Source organism: Gavialis gangeticus, unplaced genomic scaffold (assembly GCF_001723915.1).
Source record: "Gavialis gangeticus isolate Ggan-Ray unplaced genomic scaffold, GavGan_comp1, whole genome shotgun sequence".
NCBI lineage: Eukaryota > Metazoa > Chordata > Crocodylia > Gavialidae > Gavialis > Gavialis gangeticus.
Window position 1 is genome coordinate 1,331,882 of NW_017729019.1, and position 5,926 is coordinate 1,337,807.

Sequence of the window (5,926 nt, forward strand, 5' to 3'; positions counted from 1 at the left end):
ACAAAAGACTAAAGAATAGGGGCAGGACATAGGTGGAACAACCAACGGAGCAGTGCAACAAATTCTGAATAAAAACGTCCAGTATCTTAATTCTAGGTGAGTGACTGATGACATTAGGAGGCTACTGATGATGTGATGAGGCTCAGGAAGTCTCATGTACTGCTATGCCCATGAGATACAGCCCACAGGATTACTGGCTGAAGCACATGGGACCCAATGGGAGGGCCATATGGAAGTACTTTAGCTCCAACGACACGACATTTTGAGTTCTGCTGCATGGGCTGACCAGCCCTTTAAGCTGCAGCGGACTACGTTCATTTGCACAGTGGTGATGTATCTCCAGCTGCGCTGTACTCCAGAGCAGTGCGGCTTGTTGCATTGGGCCGTGCTGCTCATTTTGGTGGCACTGTGGAGCAGCATGTTACACTTCCCTGCATCAGTGCATTTGGCCTCCGTGGAGCACGGAGGCTGCTGCATGAGGTGGGCCTGCAGCATGAGACCAGGTTTGGCTGCTGTCCGTGGTGGTGCTGGAGTTGCGTTCAGCCTGTACAGCGGAGTAGCTTGCCAGGTTCTCACTCATCGTCCCATCTTCTCCCTGTGACTCAAATTGTATCAGGAAGCAGCAGAGCGATCACTTATCACCAGCAATCAAAGATGGCTTTGTGGCCATGGCACTGGCCTGGGAGTCGGGAATTCTCATCCTGACTCAGCTGTAGCTCACTGTGTGGTCTTGGGCAATTCATGTTCCCCTTTCATGCCTCAGTTTCCCTGCCAGTAAAAGCCAAGGGTAATGACTCAGGTGTGCCGTGAGCCAAAGCTCATTAATGTTTCACTGTGAGCCCGTCAGAACAAAGGCGTTATAAGCACAATCAGTGCCACAGCCCCAGGGAGCTTCCAGGGAGAGCAGATGCTCCAATTCATCTGACTTTGAAGAAGCACCATATCCGGGGACTCCCCTCTGAGGAGGGGCTCCCTGACAGCTGTCTGTCAGCAGGGACTGCATTCCTGGCTCCTCGCACTTCCTCCCTGCCTCCAGCCTTGGAGGGAGAAAGAGGGAAATTGCATTCAAAGCTGACAGCAGAGCGACTCCGAGGGGGAAAGGCACAATAGCCGCGGAGGCACCCAAGAAGACTATGCCAGTTCCCTCAGGAAAGGGGTGTTCAGAGCTGGGACCAGACACTCATAGGAAGCAGTTTAGAAAATAGTCTTCCTTTCTTTCTAGCTTTGTCTTGCTTGCTTGCTTTCCCTTCACAGGAAAGATTGTTTAAAGGAGCTAATAAATTCTAGTTAATGAACCCTGAAAAACCAGAGCCGGGAGCCAAGAGAAACAAGGGCAATCAGTACAGAAGGAATAGAAAGAGGATCTTGAAAGTCGGCCTGGGAATAACAACATGTTGAAATGTGTTTGACGCATTGTTACTGTGCTTTGAATCCAAACACGAGCACTCGGTGCCAGGAGGAGGGAGTGTGATGGAGGGCAGGTGTTCTGTGCTGTTCGCCGCTCTCTTGCTTCAAGGTACACATGGCAAGATCAGCCCCTGTCCCAGCTGCTGGCTCATACACTTGGCAGCACACTGCCTGCTGGGGTGGGGGGCAGTTATTATAGGGACTTGCAGTTTATGTGCTTGCGTTTCAGTAACATCGGAAGCACCTGTCAGGAGTCCGGTCCATACTGTGCTCCTTGATTTACAAACAGGCCAGAAAAGAGTGTCCCTCTCCCAGACAGCTCCTTTAAGGCAAGAATGAAGTTAGAGAAGGGCAGGCGACAAGAAACAGGACAGGGGAGGTGGAGAGGGGTATATGACAATCAAAGGAGGCAATAAATGTACACTAAGCGCTGTCAGTAGCAGTCGCCTCCTAGCAGGGTGGGGGCTGCTCCCCCCACTGGTGTCTAGGGTGGTCATCATAGAGAACAGTCCAGTTGTCCTCTGTCCTCTATTGATACAAAACCTGATGCCTTTAAGTCCTCTTTTTTTCTCTTGGGGACAGAGTAACAGAAAACCGGCATGTCCTCTATGATGACCACCCTACTGATGTCTGTAGTCGGCAGCAGATCTCTGGTATCATTGGAGGCATAGAGACTGTCCCCTCTTTTGACATGCGCATGGAGTGTCCTCCCCTCTCCCCTCTTGTGAAAGAGATAATTCACCCCATTTCACTAATTTAAGAGGCAGGAGCAGGGACCAAGCACCAGCTCTAGAACAAGTCAGTGGCATTACTACTGCTGAAACGCACTGTGGCCCACGGAGATTTCTGTGATGTAGCAGTACAGTGTGATGAGGCATTGACAGTTCTGAGATAGCATTGTTGCCTTGTGGGGCATAGGTATGTATGTATATCTGAGCTTTAACACCCGGGGCACAAATGTGCCAACATTGCTTTGCGTGGCATGCCATTTGTGAGAGGCATCTGTGCTCTAAGGTGGCACTGACATATCTGTCTGTGGTGCTTAGTGCTGTGCTATGCAACATTGACCTTTCTCAGTCCTAAACTGTGCCTGATAAGGGATTGATCATTCTGTGATGTAGCAGCACTACCCTAAATGAGCACCAGCGTTTCTGTGGCATGGCAGTGACATGTTATAGAGCACTGATATATGTGTGGCATGTTGGCTGTACATTATGGGGCACTGATATATATGTAAGTGACAGTCACTGGGGCTAGAGGACACAGATCTTGCTGTGACAGCTGCTCTGTATTATGAGGCATTTGCATTTCTGGGATAGAGTGGGTCATAGGCAACTGGTAGGAGGTGCACAGGGGTGCAGGTGCCCCCCCAATGGCTGACACCGATGCTGTTGGTAGAGCTGGTGCCCCCCCTGACAGGGCCACCGCTGTCATCAGCTTCTGCAGGTGCCCCCCCAGATTCAGGTGGCACCAGTCACTCATGGAGCAGGTGCTTAACTGAGCAGTAAGCTAATTGGCTGCAGTGTAAAGTGTCACAGGCTGCATGTGTGATGGTATCAGACTGCAGCAAACTAATTTTTGCTGCTGTAAGATAGTACCGTTGGGGACAAGTAACATCTTATGGCAGCAAAAATAACTGCACCTAAATGTGTGCGTAAATGCCTGCCTGCTGTTTAGCCACATGGCTCCACTCTTTGGGCGCTCTCATGCTCCAGCCAGCCCCTCTGCCGCCCAAAGCCATGACCTAGAGCCCAGGGCTGACCCCTGAACCTGCTGCCAGCCTGGGGTTGCTGTGCCCTGGTTCAAACTTCTGCAGTCCCAGGCACACATATAGATGATGTGCCCAGGAGCTATTAACTCCGGCGCAAACTGCACTGGAGTTTATTGCATCACACTAATTGAACGTGTAGATGCACTCAGTGATGCTACATTATTGAGTTTAGGGATTTCTATGACATAGCCAGACTGTTGTTCAGGGCTGTGACATCTCTGCCCCATATATTAGAAACTAGAGTATATTATAAAGTACAAGTACAGTGTAATCATGTTTTACATTTCCCTCTCCTTAGAGAGTAGTGCTATTCCTGCGGGTTTTGGTAGTGCCTAGCCCCTCTCCTGTTCTTCAGTACAAGAGAAATTTCCTATTGTTATTTAACTACACAGGGATTTACATCGGCTGCAGCATTTTTACCCAGTGTCGTGTTGTGCAGTGCAAATCTGGAGGATGAGACAGCTGGGAAGGGTTGAGTTTCACAAAAGCACTAGGGAACATATGCATATTTTCTTTTCCTTCCCAGGGAAAAAATGAAGTTGAAATTGTACAGGGTTTGGACTCTGAGGCCCAGATCCTGCTTTGTCTACTGAACTTCAAAGGCTAAGCAACCACTTGTCTAAAAAGTATGCCTCTTACTTCAGGAGTGCAATCCTGTTCTGCCTGGGGAGACACAAAGCTCCTCTCCCATTCTGCTGTCAATGGACACCCTTAGGCACCTCCAGAGCATGTATGCACTGAGCAAGGAGTCACTTGCAGGCAACCAATTAAGAGATGGTGGCTCAGAAGTGAACTCCTGCCCCTCGGGGCTCACATTACGTGCCTCCATCATCTCAGGATTCAAACCGAGAGGAGGACCCACACGTAGGTTGTCCGACAGCCTAGGGGTTAGAGCGTTGCCCAAAAAAATAGAAGACATGAATTCTAGATCCTCCTCAGCCAGATGGGGTTTAAACCCACATCACCCTCTTCCCAGGACTGTACCCCAACCACCAAGCTGTTGAACAAGCTAGGCTGAGGCCTCCTTTCATGTCAAAGGTGAGCCACTGAGCAGAAAGAAGTGCAAAATGCATTGGAGTCTGCAATGGAGGTAGGCAGGTGTTCTGGTGGGAGGGGAGAGCCTTGGATTGTGGACCCAGTGGGGTTTATGTATTTTGCTTCAATCACTCATTGATAAAATGCATTAACAGTAGTGGCGGCAATACTAGAGTCATTCTATCCTGGATATACCTGTGGTACTTTTAATTAAGCTCAAGCCCCAAGAGCAGTGATGCCTTGGCACCATGGAGTTTACAGTATGCTGGCAAGCCTGGCCTGCAGCCTGGGCAGGTACTCGGGCACTTTGGCTATGGGAGCATACAGGTCTTGCCTACCCTGTGGCAAGGAGTCTGAGCTCACCCCAACCAAAGCCACCCTCTGAACCCATGTGAGGCTACTCTGGTCCCATCCCTCTGCACTTGGTCTTGAGCCCTTGGTCTCTGGTGGGTCTGAAAGCAGCCACTGGAGATGAACCTCGCTGGCAAACAGCCAGGTTCAGAGCATGTCTGCGTGTGTGGGTGGGTATGGTAGCAGGACACATGGTCAGTGCAATGTAGACAAGCCACAGGTGCATGAAGGAGACTTCCCTATGTGCAGACTGGGATGTGTTAGGGCTGGAAAAGTTTGGCTTCCTTTCGGGATTCCAGGTGGTAGGGCTGTGTGAAGCTTCAGGTGGTGATTCGATTTGGAGGAGATTCGGCCTGATTCGGTGGCTGAATCTCTGAATCCAAACTGAATCAGGGGACCAATTTAAAGGTCCGAATCAATTCAAAGCTCTCCGAATCTTCAGCAAAGATTCAGAGGGCTTTGATGATTCGGGCAGTCCCCGGTGGCTGCAGCAGGGAGCTGCAGTGACTCTGAGCTGGTAAGTACTAGGGGTGGGGGAGGGGACAATGGGGGGGATCCCCTGCCAGCCCCCCTGACCTCCGCCTGCTCCCCCAGCCCCCCATGGCTGCCCCGCTTGTCCCAGCTTGGTACTTTAAAAAAAAGGCCCGGTGCTCACCGGGTACTGCCAGGTGGGGGGTGATCCCCGCTGCCCCGCACTGCCCCACGCTGCATGGCAGGCTCTTCACGAGCCCCCCAGCACCCCCACAGCTGCCAGGGCTCTGGTCCTTTAAGAAAAATAAAAGCTGAGAAAAACCCCAGGACTTGCTACTCCTGGTGCAGCCTCGGGGCTCCAGGGGCTTGTGCAGAGCCCCCAACATGGTGCGGGACAGTGGGGATCACCACCTCCAGCAGGAGCGGTGAGTCCCAGGGTTTCTTCAAGGGTTTTTTTCCTTAAAGGGCCGGAGCTGACCCATGCGGGAACCTGTAAGGGGGCTGGGAGGGGAGGGGGCTCGTACAGAGCCCCCCATGCAGCAGGGGGCACTGGGGATCACCCCCGCCTGGCTGCATCTGCTGAACCGGGGCTTTTTTTCCCCCAAGTGCTGGGAGCTGGGGCGGGCGGGGCGGCCATTGCCGGGCTGGGAGAGGGGCGGGGGATGGGCCAAATCGAATCACTGTGCCCCGAATCGGCCGAATCTGAATCCAAAGCAAATACTAGCCGCTTCACACAGGCCTACCAGGTAGTGCTGTTCCCTTAACAGCATTGGCTGCGCTGCCCAAATTAATCTGGGGGGAAAGATAATTTCACCCCTTAGCATTGTCCAGAAATGGGAGGATGCATGGGTAGCTTGAAGCATCGCCCTGCCCTGTGACATGAGCCATGTG

The 5,926-nt window shown here is 51.9% G+C and overlaps 1 protein-coding gene and 1 long non-coding RNA gene across 2 annotated transcripts in view; one reads left to right on the forward strand and one right to left on the reverse strand.

The window, feature by feature from the left end:
* LOC109295134 overlaps positions 1-2,601 on the reverse strand; it is a 13,764-nt gene extending 11,163 nt beyond the window's left edge. Inside the window, exons 1-2 of the long non-coding RNA XR_002096677.1 lie at positions 2,591-2,601; positions 2,470-2,475 (exon numbers count right to left, since the gene is read on the reverse strand). This is a non-coding gene — a long non-coding RNA (uncharacterized LOC109295134). The remainder of the gene's footprint in view (positions 1-2,469; positions 2,476-2,590) is intronic.
* The window catches only part of LGR6 (leucine rich repeat containing G protein-coupled receptor 6), a 311,458-nt gene that overhangs the window by 124,949 nt on the left and 180,583 nt on the right, over positions 1-5,926 (forward strand). The gene's annotated exons all lie outside the window — the stretch shown is intronic.